Here is a 17,364-nt window from a genome sequence, read left to right as displayed (position 1 = left end):
TGATAACTTCCTCAATGGCTCAAGGGGGCATTTCTTTCAAAAAGGTTAAGAACCACTGGCTTTGACTATGCGGACCTTTGTCAGCAAGGTGATGTCTCTGCTTTTAAAGATGTTGTCAAGGTTTGTCATCACTTTCCTCCCAAGAAGCAGGCGTCTTTTAATTTCGTGGCTGCTGTCACCCTCTGCAGTAATCATGGAGCCCAAGAAAGTAAAATCTGTCACTGCCTCCATATCTTCCTCTTCTATTTGCCATGAGGTGATGAGACCAGTGGCGATGATCTTAGATTTTTTTTGATGTTGAACTTCAGAACATTTTTTGCGCTCTCCTCTTTCACTCTCATTAAGAGGTTCTTTAATTCCTCCTCACTTTCTGCCACCAGAAAGTTTAAAAGAGGGCAATTTTATATCATGGAGAAGTATTGTAAGGGTCAGGAATAATATATTTCTTCCCGCCATGCCAAATTTGTTACGGACATGTACATGATGATGGTTGCATCTCATAAGTGGGTGAAGTCACTCCACTAGTATGTGGCCTCAGACATGCTTGACTATATGCTATCCACACATATTCCTTGGGGTTTTCACGAAGCAACCATCAAAATATACTTCCATCTCTTTGTTTTCTTTTTCTTCCTTCTCTTGCTTCAAAGAAACATTAGTAGTCCTTGTTCCAACAGCTCTTGCATTTAGGTTATAAATCTCAAAGCTGACCTTAGGTCATCCTGTACTTTGTGACAGAATATCTGTGAATGAGACGTCTTGAGCAATATTTCTTGGTCTTTTGTTTCTGAGGCTACTGGAGTGGAACCCGTCACATGTTCACCACTGGCAGCCCTTTAAATTACCGGTCTCAGTTACTTGAACCACGAGAGGGAAGGAGAGTGGTGGTAAAAATAAGGAAATAAATGGCTAAAATTATATATGAATTCCACTACTGAAAGACACTGCCATCTATTTTTCAGTCAGTCGTCTCCTTTCAGTCTTCTGGTACGTAGGTTATAAAGTGTGGGGAAGCGGAAGAATTAAAAATGACGCATGAACAGACAGCTGACAAATACAAATGTATATATTAGTGGGTGTGCGAAGCAGCACACTTTCGAAGCGGGGAAGAACCATCTGAATTCCTGTCATAGCCCTGAGGATACGGAGGAAGAAGATTAAGATAGTGTGACAACTGGAAGGATTTGACTTGAGGAAAACCCCGGTTCAAATCTCATTTGTGAACTTTTCCAAGTGGTGCTAATCAAACCAGTGCCTCTTCTCTCCTCACCTTCCACACACCTAGCGATGTGAAAGAATTCTTCTTCATCAATGAGTTGCTAAGTCTCACCATGCCAAGATTTCTCCTCAAGACGTTTCCCTGTACCAATGGGATTTATTGGCTCCTGATGAAACATTATCCTGGGCTCATTTTTCTTTTATAAGTTTTTGCTTGTTTGTTCAAGGAATGATCAGATTCTGCTCAGCTCAGTGCCCTTTTCCAGGAGATCTTGAAAAAGAATTCTTTTTGCCAAGGAATTATAATAATTCTATACAGATTGTTTCCCCGCCGGGGGTGGTGGCGGCAGGATGGATTACCCTGAAACATTTGAAAAATCTCAGGGAAAAAGCTTCATAGAGAAATTTTATCTGTTAGGAGAAAACAGCTTTTTCCCCCCAGTTGGGAGCTTTGAGGCGATGTGATCCACGTCGCTACCCTTGACCATTTTCGATGAGGTTGATTTTTCAGACAAGGGGAACACTTTTTAATACAGGAGCTGTACAATGTAGAAGAATTCTTAATTTTTCAGAGGTTTTGTTTTGCAATCCCAGAGTCATCACAGCTTCTGTGTTCTTGATTTCTGTAGGACATTTCGTTGGTAACACAGAGTTAGAACTTTCCCCCTGCTCACACCATATTCTCATATGTCTATCCTTCTGTTGTTATTTTTCCTAATGTTTATATAAAGACATGCCTCCTCTCTTTGATTCTGAACAAGAAATTTAAAAAATCATGAGCCAGAAAAGTTCTGAAATGTTCCTTTTGTGTACTTTTGAGCCAGATACAGATAACCAGATCGGTTGGGTGATCCAAAGACTTTAGTTTTGGAGGCCACAGAAACTCTAGTTTATCTGAGGAATCCAAACACCATGTGGACCTCACAGACCATGGATAGTTGAGTGGGAGTACTACAGCCTTCTTAATGCATCACAGCATGTGCTTATGTGCAACCTATGAACAGGAGGTATTAGATTCATAGAATCATAGAAAAGTGAAGTTGGAAAGGGCCTACAAGGTCATCACGTCCAACCCCCTGCTCAGTGCAGGAATACAATCAAAGCATATCTGCCTGGTGATTATCTAAGATTTTCTTGAACGCCTCCAGTGTTGGAGCACTCACCAATTCTCGAGGCAACTGGTTCCACTGTCGTAATGCTCTAACAGTTAGGAGGTTTTTCCTGATATTCAACAGAAATCTGGCTTCCTTTAACTTTAGCCCATTGCTCTGTGTCCTGCACTCTGGGGTGATCAAGAACAGATCCTGTCCCTCCTCTATATAACAGCCTTTCAAATATTTGAAAAGTGCTATCATATTACACCTCAGTATTCTTTTCTCAAGACTAAACATGCACAATTATTTCAGCCTTTCCTCATAAGACTTGGTTTCCAGCCCGCTGATCATCCTTGTCGCCCTCCTCTGAACTTGTTCCAATTTGGTAGCATCCTTCTTGAAGTGTGGCGTCCAGAACTGGACACAGTACTCAAGGTGAGGCCTAACCAGTGCTGAATAGTACATTGCGGGATTTGAAACTATAGTATTAATGCAGCATAAAATAACTTTTGCCATTTTTGCAGCCATATCGCACTGTTGGCTCATATTTAACTTGTGATCTATGACAATTCCAAGATCCTTCTCACTCTTAGTTTTGCTGAGCCACGTATCCCCCATCTTGTAACTGTGCAATTGGTTTCTTTTTCCAAGGTGCAGTACTTTTCACTTATTCCTGTTGAATTTCATTCTGTTGCTTTTGGCCCAGTGCTCCATCCTATCAAGGTCATTTTGAATTTTGTTTCTGTCTTCTAGGGCAGTGGTTCTTAAACTTTTTAAAGAAACGCCCCCTTGAGCCATTGAGGAAGTTATCATCGCCCCCCTTCCCACAGTGATGATATCTTATTTATTTATTTATTTATTTATTTATCTATCTATCTATCTATCTATCTATCTATCTATCTATCTATCTATCTATCTATCTATCTATCTATCTATCTATCTATCTATCTATCTATCTATCTATCTATCTATCTATCTATCTATCTATTACACTTAAATCCAATGACCCCTGAAAACAAAATTCAATTCCAAGAAAATGAAATGCCCCCAAAAACTAACATTTAATGATTTAGTTGCAAGCGAATTTTAAGACGCAAAAAGAAATATAAAAAAGGGCATAAAAACAAACTGCAATGCAGGAACTAAAACTTTCAAGACAAAAACTCTGAAACTAAATTAAGATTGGAGGAAAATATATATTCATGCATCTTCACAGGTTTGGCTTGCTCCAGCGCCCCCCTAATGCCCCCCTTCTGCTCCAGCGCCCCCACACCGCCCCTTTTCATTCTACTGCCCCCCTGAAAAATGAAATCGCCCCCTGGGGGGCATTATTGCCCATGTTAAGAACCACTGTTCTAGGGTAGTAGCTATTCCGCCCAATTTGGTATCATCTGCAAATCTGACAAGCATTCCCTGCACTCCCTCATCCAAGTCATTAACAAAAATATTCGGTCCCCATCTTATTGCATAAACACACAAACAGACACAGAGCATTTCAAAGCTCCTAATTTTTTTTTCTATCGACATACCTAGGAGTCTACTTTATAACAGCCAGACTATTTTCCATTTGTTGTCTTCTGTCACTGTCATCAGCTCAGACAGAAGGGTAAATTGTCATCACATGCTACTCAATACTTTGGGGGCAGGGGTTTTGAACTGAGGGTAACCTGCTTCTAAATTCTTCTGTATGCAAAATATGTACTCTGCCATCAGGGTCAGCCCACCCAAGAGAAAAGTGAATCCATTGCTCAAAGTGGTGGAGTGGGAGAGAGATTTAAATTTTTTTCCTCTTTAAGAAGTCTTCTACCACCTCCCTGAAATGATGTAGCACCACAACAGTTGTTCTGGAGGACCTTTCTTCTCCTGGTATAACAAATGCCATTGGAGGAAGACAGACAGCCGAGCTTCTGCTTGCCCTCCTTCATTCTAAACAATGGGTCAACGTTTTGGGACAACCTCCCACTTTCACCTATTCTCCAAAGGAGTCACGGAACAAAATGCCCATTCTTGGGGTGGGGAGGTGGCCTTTATCACATTTAGGCATTACGGTAGGGGTGTCTTGAGAAGGTTTGTGCTGCAGTGTTGGCAACAGAATGCTTGCCTTCTGATGCCAGCTACTCCCAGCTCCCACTGAGCTGCTTGAGAGAAAATGTGGCATCAGTAGCATGGACATTTTCTGTTACAGTGGAGATGCTCGGTCGGTATCCTGCATTGCCTGTACAGGAGGCAAGCACACGGCAGCGTAATATGTAATTGAATTTGCCATGCATGTTGCACTCATGTGCTCTCTGCTACAAATGCAGCTACTTTTTCCCACGTGTTGTCTAGATTTTTTGTGCTTGTATGAAGAAAGCTCACACATTCACTCTGGCAGCAGGAATATATCCTCTAGTTTTGGGCTTTGGCCGGGAAGATGTAATCTTTATCAAGCCAATAATAATCTGGCTAGGTCAGATCAGTTCTTTGTAATATTGCAATATTCATGGATTTTACCAGCTTCCCTACATCCATTTTTCTAAATTCAAGTAGGGAAGCACTGTTTTGTAAATATCTCATAGATACTGCCACTGCACTGTACTCATGTGGATTTATGCCTAAATTAGGAGTTAGAGGTCAGTTTTTCCTCCCTGTCTGTTTTCTTTTCTCTGGACTGTACCAATAGTCTTGATGAGACTTTAAAAAGAAAAACATGTTGTGTAGCATGTGGTTAAGGGTCAAAGTTGCCTAATTTTAAGATTTCAACTCTTGATTTCAATCTCCCAAACAAAAGAAGCCAATCTCTTCACTCAAAAGCAATTTTATTAACTTCCTCAAAGCCTTTCATTGACATAAAAGAAATGAACAGCTGACTGTTTTGCAAACGTTATTGATTTTTATCTTCAAAGCAGATTCTCTGGGAGGTTGAACACAGTCATCTATTCCTAGTTTATAGGCGAAAACCGGGGTGTGCATACAAAGTACAGTTGGAGATGTAGGAGACAGGAAGGTTAAAAGAGCTACTGCTATGGGAAAGGCAGTTTTGCAGTTATTTGAACAACTCACAACTTAGAAACACTCTCGCTGCTGCCTGCAACAGCCAATGGAATGGACTCGGTGTCTTTTGACATTCTGTCTCAGCATGAATTACTTAGCACCTCCCTCTGCTCTTGGAACAGGAAGTCTAGTTTAAGTGGGTTGTCAGAGATCACAGTATAAATGGGTGGTAGAGGCTGGATAGCATCCAGTTCTTTGGTTCTCTTTACAGCATTTACTACTCTTATCCATTGCAACTTATTGCTGCAGATTTTATAAAATTATTAACTAATGATGTTCACACTTCTGCAAGGATGGGTTATTCTTCCTGGCTGCCACTGGATACTACCATTCCTCTAAATTCATGGTTTCCAACCTTGGATGTTCAGATATTCTTGGACTAAAAATCCCAGAAGCCTTCATCACGAGCTATGTTGGCCAGGATTTCTGGGAGTTGTAGTCCACCACTGTTTTAAACCCTACTCATGCTTGCAAAGAAGTGGAACACTTTACAGAGCAAGAAGCTGTCAACTGTGCTGTTGGGTTTGTTCACTGCTGGAAGCTGACACTCTTTTATGTAGTAACTTTCATGTGTTGGCTTAGGTCAGGCGTATCTAGAAGGCCAGTTTTGTCCCATGTACAAATCTTCCTGAAAATTAGGAGGGCAATTTCTCCACATACCTTTTTCCTAGGTTTGCACAAACAAAATACTATTTCAACATTGGCCATTGAAATCTGGCAAAGCTTTTAGCTAAAACCAGGAGCTTAAAAAGAGGTGTGTTTATTCATTTATTTGAAGGACAGGCATCTCTATATCTCAGGTGCAAAGCTGGAAAGTGCCTGTACTTTCCAGAGCTACCTAGCTTGCTTGTTTGTTATTGATTTATTTAGCCTTTATAAGTCACATTTATAAATCACCTTTCCTCCAGTAAGCTCAAGGTGGCTCACTCTCTCCCTTCTTTCCTCACAACACCCCTATAAGGTAGGTGAAATGGAGACGTCGTATCTGTCCACTGAGTTTCATCTCTGAATGGAGATTTGAATCCGGATCTCCTGAGTCATTCATAGGCCAATACTCTAACCACTGCAGCATAATTGGCTGTACTATAGAGCTTGGAAAAATTATATTTTTGTACTTCAAAACTCAACTTCAAGTTTTATATATATATATGACAATATTTATACATCTGTATATGTGTGTGTGTAATTTTTATAGCACAATACAATATGTATTTATTGACATATTGTATTTAATGACGATATTTAAACATATTTAATAACAATATTTATAGCACAATACAATATGTATTGTTGTATAGCACAATACAACTAACATTGCCACCTAGCCTGTAAACAATTTATTGGTGCTCTCTGCTTCCCCTGGGCCTCTGTATCAATGTCCTGCCAGCATTGGCTCTGTTGTCATTCATTTCCTCCTCCTTCCCTTGGCAGATTGTTCTTGCAGCTTAAGATATCTCAAGGTCAAAGAGCGTATCAGAATATTGAATGCAGATACATTATTTTTCTTACTTTCAGCTAGCTCATTATTTTTAATCCTACTGATTTTGGGACACGCTGACATGTGTTCAAACACATGACATTTCCTCCTGAAATAGGGACTTCGTTGGGTAGTCCTCTGATGCAACCAGAATGTACCTGAATGGCTTTACCTGTTTGATGAGATGTGTAAAAGGTGCAATTCAGTGGGGTTCCACAGTTGTGTAGGCTAGGGGCACTGTTGCAGAGTTTTGAACTTCTGATAGAGTTCCTTTTGTTATGCAGTAGAAGTATAGCAACTCACAGAGGAAAACAGCTACGAGTTCCCCAGAGTCCACCCCTTTGTCATTAAACTGGGACTTAAGGTCTCGGGAACTCACTTTGAGACATTTGTAGGAGAAAGATTAAAAAAAACATTTCTTTACTCACAGTTGCTTGAAATTACAGATTGGTCTATACAGTCTTCTTTACTGCACACGTACTTAGCAACCAACCAAACACAACAACAGCAAACAAACAAAACCTTACACCAGCTGATTAAATAGAGTAAAAAAGCACTCAGCACAGAGGCGAGGCTCTCTTTGAATTCAAAGGTTGGAAGGAACAATTGGTTAGTGCTGGGTAGATAATCATCCCAGCCTAGAAAACTCCCTTCCAATCAAACAAATTGCACACAGCAGGCAAGATTTCAAATAAAACTCCGGTGCCTACTCTGCTTGTGCTGATGTGCCCAAGTCTATGTGTTATCTTCTTGGGCTCCACCATAGGTCCACTGACATAGGTAGCAGATTGTTGTTATTGTTTAGTCGTTAGGTCGTGTCTGACTCTTCGTGACCCCATGGACCAGAGCCTCAGCTTCAGGATCTGTCCTTCCAGTGAGCACCCAGGTTTGATTTCCTTCAAAATAGATAGGTTTGTTCTCCTTGCAGTCCAGGGGACTCTCAAGAGTCTCCTCCAGCACCACAATTCAAAAGCATCAATTCTTCGGTGCACAGGCTTCTTTATGGTCCAGCTCTCACTTCCATACATCACTACTGGAAAAACCATAGCTTTGACTATGCGGACCTTTGCCAGCAAGGTGATGTCTTGGGTAGCAGATACATACGATTTATTATTTTAGATATATAGGTTTTGATCTTTGTATTTTGCAGTTTCAGAAGTTCTTTTTATGTGAATTGTTACCCAATCTGGCCTGTCATGTTCATGTGGTGGTGACACTAGTAATAGTAGTAGTCATCATTGCCATAGTAATCATAGTAATCATGCTCTTTCTTCTCTCCATTGTTGCTTGCCCTGTTAGGTTACATCTTTTTTAAAGTGGCACAATTAGAAAGATCTGGATAGATACAAATCAGGCTGCAGGCAAATGGGAGTTGTGAAGATGACATTATTAGAGAAGTGCACCCCAGACAATTTCCACAGGCAGATGTTGAGAGAACTTGATGACTGGCTCTGTTCCCATTCTTCTTATGTTGGTTGGGCTTTCTGTATGTATGAAGAAGGCTTTCTGGCATATGTGGAGGTGGTGCTTGTAGTTCTGCCTTCTTGAAACAAGTGCCCTCCAGACATGCTGGACAGCGACATCTCTGGACCCCAGCAAACATGACCAGTCAGGAGATAGATGCATTCCAACACATCTTGAAGCTGGTTAGTTGCAGAAAGCTGGCGTAGAGTATTCCATGTGGTCATCAACGCTAGATGTACAGTGGTGCCTCACTTAACGGCGATAATCTGTTCCAGGAAAATAGCTGTTAAGCGAAAACGTCGAAAAGTGAAAATAAAAAGCCCATTGAAACGCGTTGAAAACCGTTCAATGCGTTCCAGCGGGCTACAAACTCACCATCCAGCGAAGATCCTCCGTACGGTGGCCATTTCCGCTGCCTGTATAGTGAGGAATCCGTCCCTAAACACAGCGGGGAGCCATTTTAATCACCCGGCGGCCATTTTGAAAACCTGCCGATCAGCTGTAAAGATCGTCGTAATGCGAAGAATCGGTTCCCGAAGCAGGGAACCAATCATCGCAAAGCGAAATTCCCCCATTTAGGCCATCGTTTTGCGATCCCAAAAGCAATCGCAAAAATGTCATCGTGAAGCGGATTCATCGTAATGCGGGGTAATCATAAAGTGGGCCACGACTGTATTGGGTTCATGATCTTATGTAGCCCCCTTCTACATGGGGAAGTAGGACAAGGATAAGCCAATAGGCGAAACTTTGTTTTTGCTGCAATTAGTACACAGAATAAGTGTCAGCATATAGTCTCAAAGACACCACTGTATTCAGTATGCCTGGTAAGACTCAACCCAGTTATCGCAGCATCAGAAGCTCAAAACAAAAGACGTTCTCTGGGAAAAACCTTCTTTATTTAGCAGTAGACAGAGCAGATATCAAGATGTGTGGTACCTCTTTCTTGGGTGTCTCTCTTCTGATCATACAGATACAGCCATGTTTATCTCAGTTCCGGTCTAAAGTAGATTGCTTTCCTGTCTAGATTGCTTCTGTCACTTCTTTCGCCCTACTGTTGGAAAGAAATGAGAACAGAAGACCTCTGTATGGTCAAGAATCTCCATACATACCTGTACTCTCACACCCTGCAGAAAATGTGATTTTCCCTCTTAAAGGGAACAAAGGGGGAGATGGCCTTCACAATTAATCTTCTCTCAAGTATTACCCTATTGTATAAAGGAAGGGGGAACTATGGTTAGAAATAAAGGATTTTACTTACCAATCATAGAATAATGTTTGCCAACTCCATTTAAAAATAACTTGGAAGATTGTTTCTAGTTTTATTGCCATAGCCCTGATGGCTCACAACAACCTCTGCATAGTTTCATCTCCAGAGCCATCTTCTGGAAGCCAATGAGGAAATCCTGTGTCGTCTGTTTTTGTTTCACAGGGGGTGGTTTTTTTATTCTGGTTTTCAAAGAAGGAAGCATTTTGCTGAGATTATACTGTGGCCATAGCCACTGTCATATGGGTGTGGCAGCAGGAACACAGCAAATGTGTGAAAAAGTGGGGGGTGGGGCAATAAGGAAGGGGAGGAAGACCTTTTTTAGTTTTAATTTCCTTAAAGTCAGTAACTGTGGTTTGTTTCTGCTGTAACCTGTGCTCTCAGCTCTGTCCCCCACTGTCTACTTAACAAAGAAGAACAGACATCTAGTGAATCTACTCTTCATTTAATCGGAACTTCACCAGTGCTGAACCTATTTGTGCCTTGGACAGGTGTAAAATTCAGGTTAAAAATTGTAGTCATCCTATTAACAAAATGAGATATTTTGAATTCTTCAAAGTAATCTGTTTCCCAAATCTTGTGGGATAAACTTATGCAGAAACTCTTGTGGGTTTTATAAGTGGGGCTAACCCTGTAAGACACCACAACAAAGCAAGTGCTCCAGCCTAGAGCATCACAAGGAGCCTTTTCCTTCTTTAAGATCCTCATAATTTGCACCAAACAAGTGTTGTTTCCGCTTGACAAGCAGAGCTCACACACACTCCAAGCACAGAAGGACTGACTGGCTGTTTAGAAAAAAATACAAGCAACCCATCCAGTGCTTCAGTTCCTTAAAACATTCACAAAACAAAACAGCAGTTGTCATCATTTAACACAAATTGTGCAGTTTTTGTAGCGTGAAAAGTGGGCAGATTGTGTAAAACATGGTTCTCGCTGCTGGGAGAGAGCCTGCAAATTCCTTACCTTGTGGACAAGGAGAAGAAGGTTGCATCCCACAAGTCTTTCACACATCCCTGTATGTGTGTGACGCTTGTCTTCAGATGTGAGATTCAACATGCATATTTTGGGCAGGATCATCTGGGCAGGGTACATCATCCCACACCTCTTATATATCACTTTATAACTTTGGCATGGTGGGGCTGCGGTTCTGTATTTTTAGAAAGGCAATGCTTGCATTAGGTGATCAAAAAATGTTATACTTCAGAGAACACGTTTTTGTTGAAATGATTTCTCCTTTGTTATTTTCAGACCTCAGGTAGTGTCATCTTGTAATTCAGCAGGCATTGCCTTTCAATTAACCTCTGAGTGCAGTTATGGAACAAGACTGTGCAGATAAGCAGGCTGGCAATCATAGCTAGGTGTTGTGCAAACAAATAATGCTGTAGTTTTGCCCATAAATAAAGTTTTTGCTGGGGCACCCAGAGCTACTGCCATCGGAACAGCTTTGCCTAAATCACTTTGGCAACTGTCACTTCACGAGACGTTGTTTAACTTAACTGCCTTGTATACCTGGTAAGTCATTCTTCCTTTCCCTTTCACATTGTGAGGAAGAATAAATCTGTTTTCAGTGTTGGTTAATAGGCGTCTGTCTTGTTAAGAAATACTGTACGATATGGCTTGCAGATAAGAGAGTTACACCTAACACATGATACAGCTTTAAAAACGAATCACAAGCAAACAAAGCTGTCTACTTTTGTGTTAGTGTATTCCTTTGCATGTCGAGACATTAGAAACTGGAGTTGGTGAGGTTTTTAATTGTTGTCTGCGTGGACTGTTGCCAGAAGTAGATGCAAAAACCAAATCGGTATTCCAGTTTGAATTTCTTTTACGGTTGTGATAGCAAGCATATACGGTACATATGGAATTGTCAGACTGATGCCTGAGAAATGTCAAGATCATGTGTAAGATTTTTTTCGACTGAAACAAGCAGCACTTGACATTGACATGGTTAAATTCACTCGAGGAAGAACTGTATCAAAGAGCAACATGAGAATTAGGCCTCGCTAACCACCCTCGAGTTAAATAGGTTAGTATTTCTTAAGAGATTTTTTTGAATATTTTGGCAAGTACTTTGTCTTGGGGCTGAAGCAGCAATACGTAAGAGATGCATGATGGAGTTTCTTGGCATTCCTTTTCTAAACACTTAAAACGGTGTGCTGGAGGCATGGGATTTTTGGAATTCATAGACTGCAGCTCCCTAAAACTAGAGGCTTTCCCTCAGCAAGACGTCCGAGGTTATATTCTGCAAATTCCAAATATCCTGTGCCTAGTAGCCTGAATGGTCTTTGCATATGGGCACTCACTTGCATGCTTTTCTGGCCCTAACACCTTCCCTCAAACACACACATGCACAAACACAAACACATACACACACACACACATTTCAAGATTTGCCACTACACTGTCAAAATTTGTTGGCATATTTATGGCAGAATAAAAAAAAGGTTGCAATTTCGTTCACAAGGTTTGGGACGGGTCCTATGGACTCCCTTCCCCATTATGTTGGCCACCCCGAATTAAAACTATCTGCAGGGCTGGGGGTGCAAACCCAACCAGATCAACATTACATGGACAGAGATCTGTGTTGTTTCCTGGTCTAATCTACCTGTACCCAGAAAGTGCTTTTAGCTGCTTAGGGTTACACTGACTTTCCATTTCCCTCCACCTGCTTACTTGCTAAACACATGCTTAATTTACCAAATAACAACTCATTTTGCCAGATTTTGCTCCCAGTTGCCAGTCAAAAAGTTATAAGCAATCTGAGGTTGACTGATTTAAGCTGTGCGCAAGTCGAAGGAACCGGGGCAGAGAGAGACTCTTCTTATGCAGGCATGTTGTACTTGCTTCTCTAACCCTCCGTTTTAATTGGACAGAGGAGCATGTGGACCACTTCAAAAGCAGTGTGTCAAAAGGAAATTGCATGGCTGTATGCAAAATCAAATTATTGGTCACCTAAATGGAAGAGGAATTGCTAAGCATGAGATTTATGATCTAGCACAAATAGTTTAAGTTCATGGATATGTTCCACTGTGAAACCAAGAGTACTTTGGGAGGGAGGAGCAATTGAGATGAGGAAGATGGCATGCAGGAGATGGAGGTTGGACTCTTCCAATTTTGCTGCCTACATCAAATTGAGCCTGCTGGAGTTCCTCTTATATAGAAAAATAAATGTCAAGAGAGTCCATTATGGACCTCTGTTCTCTAGCATCTCTGGTATAGTTCAGTTCCTAGTTCATAATTCTACAGTGTCTGGACTAAATGGATCCTGGTGCATGACATTGCCATAGGTGTGATTTTTTTTCCATTCAGAAAAGCAAACTGACCTGGCAGGTGGCATGTGTCTGAATGTGCAGATGTTCTAATACATCCATGTTTCCTCTTAAGAAATCAAGCTGGCAGCTGTGCCACAAAGAAAGATATTTAGTTTGTCATCCTTTAAAGAAAGAGTGACTAATAGCAGTAGCTCTCGTGTGTAACTCAACAAATGAAGCTTTTAAAAATATGCTTCATGCTAACAGGTTCTTGCTTTCAGAAAGGAAATGTTTTTGCTGAAATAAGAGATTTACAGGGCCAGTCTGGAAACATTACATTCAACAGGTCAAGAGAAGTAACAAACCAAGAGCAAATAATATATTAAAGGAGTTTAAATAAAAAAAAAAGGCCTTATTGAACTCCATTCCCTTCTAATTTTTGTTTTGCTTTACCTGTACACTTACCTCAGGCTGTACAGGTATCTGAATTGTTTTAAATTGCTCACTTCCATTATTAAGTACATATTGGCAGAAGCTGTTCTTCACTTTCATTACTGTTTGCATTCAGTACTTTGAATGTAATTGTTGTGCTTCTAGTGGGTAGGTAATTTTAAGAAATTATCACAACTGGTCTATTTACAAGTAATGGGTTAAGTAGAACTTGTGAGCTTTCCAGAAAGCATGATCCTGCATAAGCCCCACAGAACAAATTGAGGCACACAAGTAGCACAGTACTTTCCCCAGCAATTACTTGAAATGAAAAAGGTGTTTCTGAAGGGTGCAAACATGCCCTGTTATTTATTTTGCCAAGAAGCAGGAATACAGTGGCAATGCAAGGGTCAAAAAATTCTGCCCCATGTTTTTCAAGGTAAAGAAGTGTCCTTCAACATACTACAAAACATAATAAAATATCATTCAGAAATCCATGTGTGGACTCACAGACAGTGTATAGATCTATAATGTCTGTGTGATTTTTGTGGGTTGGATGCTGTACTTAGCATCAAATTTGATGGCACTCAGCTTCCAATTTCCTGGCTTTGGGAAGCCAGAGACATGAAATAACCTGAAATTTGGTTTTGAATCAGCAGGCTTTTAAACAAATCTGAGCTTCTGTTTACGTGTTAAAGGGAACCTTTTAAAGCTGTAGCGACACTTTTCAAATCCCGATTTGTTCCTGCAGTGTGCCTTGCGCCCAAAATAATGTGGTGGTTTTTGTCCGTTGTTGTATGCCGGTAGCAAGGGGTGAGCTGTGAGGGAGTGAAATGTATGGCTCCTTGCCTTGTGAATTCATCCCATCTCTGAATCTAATTGCTGACCAAGGAGAACGTTCTGTTTTATTTACTCCATGCCTGCCAGAGAAGTTAGTTCAGAATGTGGTTGTAATGTGGGGGACATATTTCCTTTATCCAGTATGAAATCACTTTATGTAACTGTTTTTACAATGCTTTGTGGCTGGACTTCAGAACTTGGATGTTTATATGGTTCAGACCCACTGAGATTTAGGAAGTAAATCATTATGGTATTTCCTTTTGCCAACCCTGAAGGGGTTTTATGTGTACTGGCTGGAAGAAAAATAAAATTGCCCAAGATTGCAGGTGAAGTTGTTTCCAGGGGTGGCATTTTTTGACCCCATGTATGAGAAATTGCCCATTCACTGGCTGACAGGCGACCTACCTAGTCATTCTTTTGAATGGAGGGGGAAGGACAGGATGCTTTCTGAGAACAGGTTTGTGAAGCCAGGCTGTAAAAATTGTGCTTTAACTCAGCTGTTCTTGAAGCAGCCTTTCTAAGAAAATTTCATCTCAATGGATTATCCCAGGCTGTAAACAGGACTGTATTTTTACAGGGCAGTTATTTCCGGGAGTAATTGTGCGACTTCATTTTGTTTTGTATTATTCCTGCTTACACACCTTTCTGATAGGGTATGATTTTTTGTGATCTTGCACTTTTGCCCATCAGTCCATTTTCCTCCCATGTCAGTTGCTTTTTTAAAAAAAGAATGATGATGATGGCCACGATCCAACAGTGAACGTCTGCTGCCTGCTTCTCTTTCCTCCAGCAGACTGTGAAGGGGCAGTCACCCGTTCCCCCTGGAGCTCTCTTCCATGTGTCCAAATAAATGGGAAAATTTCTGGAATGGGGTAATTCATGCAATAGAGCGTTTCATTGTTGGGGGACAGATGAGAGGACAAAAATCCCAGTTTTGCGCGTGGAGTGCTGCAGAAGCATATTTTTGGGTGCTGATGAATAATTATATGCTATTAAGTCAGTTCTGACATGTCTAGTCTACCAGCGTTCCTAGCTATAAAATGCTTAGAAGTGGTTTATGAGTCCTTTCTTCTGGTGGCAGTCTGGGACAATGCAGCTTGCCCAAGGCCAGACAAGTGGTAGGGCATGTAACTCCCACAGCCACACATGCTCTAGTCTAGGTGATTTCAGTTGTCAACTCTCCTAGGCAGAATCATGGGGATTTGAACTCCTATACTTCAGCTCTACAGCCAGGAACTTCAATCCAGGACATATTCGGTTGGCCCCTCTCCCAGGTGCCACAGTACTCTTGACCTATTGAGTTGTACAGTGGACCCTTGACTTACAGACGGCTTGACTTACAGACTTTTTGAGTTACAGACTTCTCTGGCCGCAAAATTTAGGTTTGACTTGCAGACTGAGATTTGACTTACAGACCAGAAAAAAACCAAAATGGAACAAAAATGGAACAAAAACTGCCAGTTACGGGATTGATTGGTTTTCAATGCACTGTAGGTCAATGGAGACTTGACCTACAGACTTTTTGACTTGCGAACTGCCTTCCAATACGGATTAAGTTCTCAAGTCAAGCCCCCACTGTACCAGCCTGCCTGATAGTGGTTACTCATATTATTCACTAATAAGCACTTAAACAACGTACAGAGCTTAAAAATGAGTCAGTCCCTGCCCAAAGGTGCATATTGTAATAGAGGCAATATAAAAAGCAAAAAAGGGATGGGAAGGGAAGAGAAGAGAAAAACAGGCACATTCAAGTAGACCTTTTTGAAAGTTGAAATGTGCTTCAACCTGATTTTTAAATTGCTTACTGAGCAGGAGGGGTGTGGCGGATTTGTAGTCGCATTTCCAGCTGTGTCATCTGTGAGCAAAATGTATTCTGACCAGAATGTATTTTTACTCCTCCTTTTCCAAAAACAATACGCATTTTCACTTCTCCTCCCAGGATGGGAGCAAACCATCAACCATGTATTTGTTCTGTTCATTTACTTGCAGTGTTATCTGGAAGAAGACCCGGAGAGTAGGGTTGCGCTCTGTGTTAGCAGAATACATGTGCCTGTAGTGGCGGTAAAACAGCATTGTTCTCTGTGTCTTTTTAATTTCTAATTGCATAAATTCATGTGTGGCAGAGAGTGGGGGAGAAATGATCCATTTTGTCTTCCAGAAAATCCTGGTGGGCAGCCTGTTTTAGAAAGATCAGAGGCAAGGCAGGTCTCCCACCGGCTTATGACCAAGGGTGGCTGCTGAATCCTGATTTAATGGGGTGGTGAATGCAGTCCAGATTTTAAACCATGCTTTAAAGATGGTGAAATTCAGAGATAATGCACTACCTACCCCATGCTCCATTGGCTTCCGCTGCTGTTGACTGTGATAGCAAAAGGACACCTTTGGTTGTCAGTCAGAATGTGTCCCTGTCCTCTAGATGCTGGAGATATAGCCGTCTCTGTTTGTGAACCTCAGTGAAGAACATCAGGCCAAATAAACTGTTGTTCTCACCCAGCAAGACTTGCTGTTCCTAAGATGAGTCAAAATGCATTATATGACTACAGGTTCATTGGTACTGCTACACAACCTGCAGAGTGCTACCAGTCACTTGTATTCCTTTAAAAATGCATTCAATCACTTTAAGAAGCTTGGGGAGGTGTACCTGAGGTAGTGTATGTTTCAATCTAACTCTCAAACTAGCTCTTCCAAAAAGGTTGGATGGTGGCTGGTATGTAGTTGTTTGAGGAGTTTCACGGCCGAGGAAGAGTTTTGAAGCTTGATCTTCCAAATTCGTGGCCGTATTTTCTACACAACAGTGGCTGTCACATTTGTAGAGGAAGGTAATTGTAGGGAACCAGTTCAGACCAAAAGGTGACAATGTGTATATGAAATTAGTTGACTTTTGAAAGTCCATGTATTAGGGAAAGCGTTGGGCTGAATCATTTACACCAGTGTGGTAGTGGTGAGGGATCACAGGCCTTCAGGCCTAATCCTGATGTACAGGGGATACGGAATTGGTTCATAGACCTCCTGATGGTCTGCCCCTGCCAGCAGGAAAGGCAGTTTCCACTGTCTCCAGTCATTCATTGGAAATGACAGCAGGAATTTCTCTTTACATGAAGAGTAGTCTCTGCTATTATCAGGGATTCCCTTTTAGACTTTGAGCCAGAATTTCTAGGAACTTTGGGTGGGGTGGGGTGGAAGAGCTAGTGCTTTTTCCAAATAAGTGGTTATGTTAGTCTGTTTCTCAGGACTTCTGATCCCTGTGGGGCTGTGAAGCTCACTGGGTAGGTCACCTTGGTCCAGTCACACAGT

At 41.3% G+C, this 17,364-nt stretch overlaps 1 protein-coding gene across 3 annotated transcripts in view; it reads left to right on the top strand.

Annotated features, from left to right (window-relative positions):
- Positions 1–17,364, top strand: part of GPRIN3 (GPRIN family member 3) — a 46,367-nt gene that overhangs the window by 24,450 nt on the left and 4,553 nt on the right. The gene's annotated exons all lie outside the window — the stretch shown is intronic.

Source organism: Pogona vitticeps, chromosome 5, assembly GCF_051106095.1.
Source record: "Pogona vitticeps strain Pit_001003342236 chromosome 5, PviZW2.1, whole genome shotgun sequence".
Classification (NCBI taxonomy): domain Eukaryota; kingdom Metazoa; phylum Chordata; class Lepidosauria; order Squamata; family Agamidae; genus Pogona; species Pogona vitticeps.
Note: the sequence above shows the minus strand (reverse complement) of the source record. Positions and strands in the feature narration are given on the sequence as shown.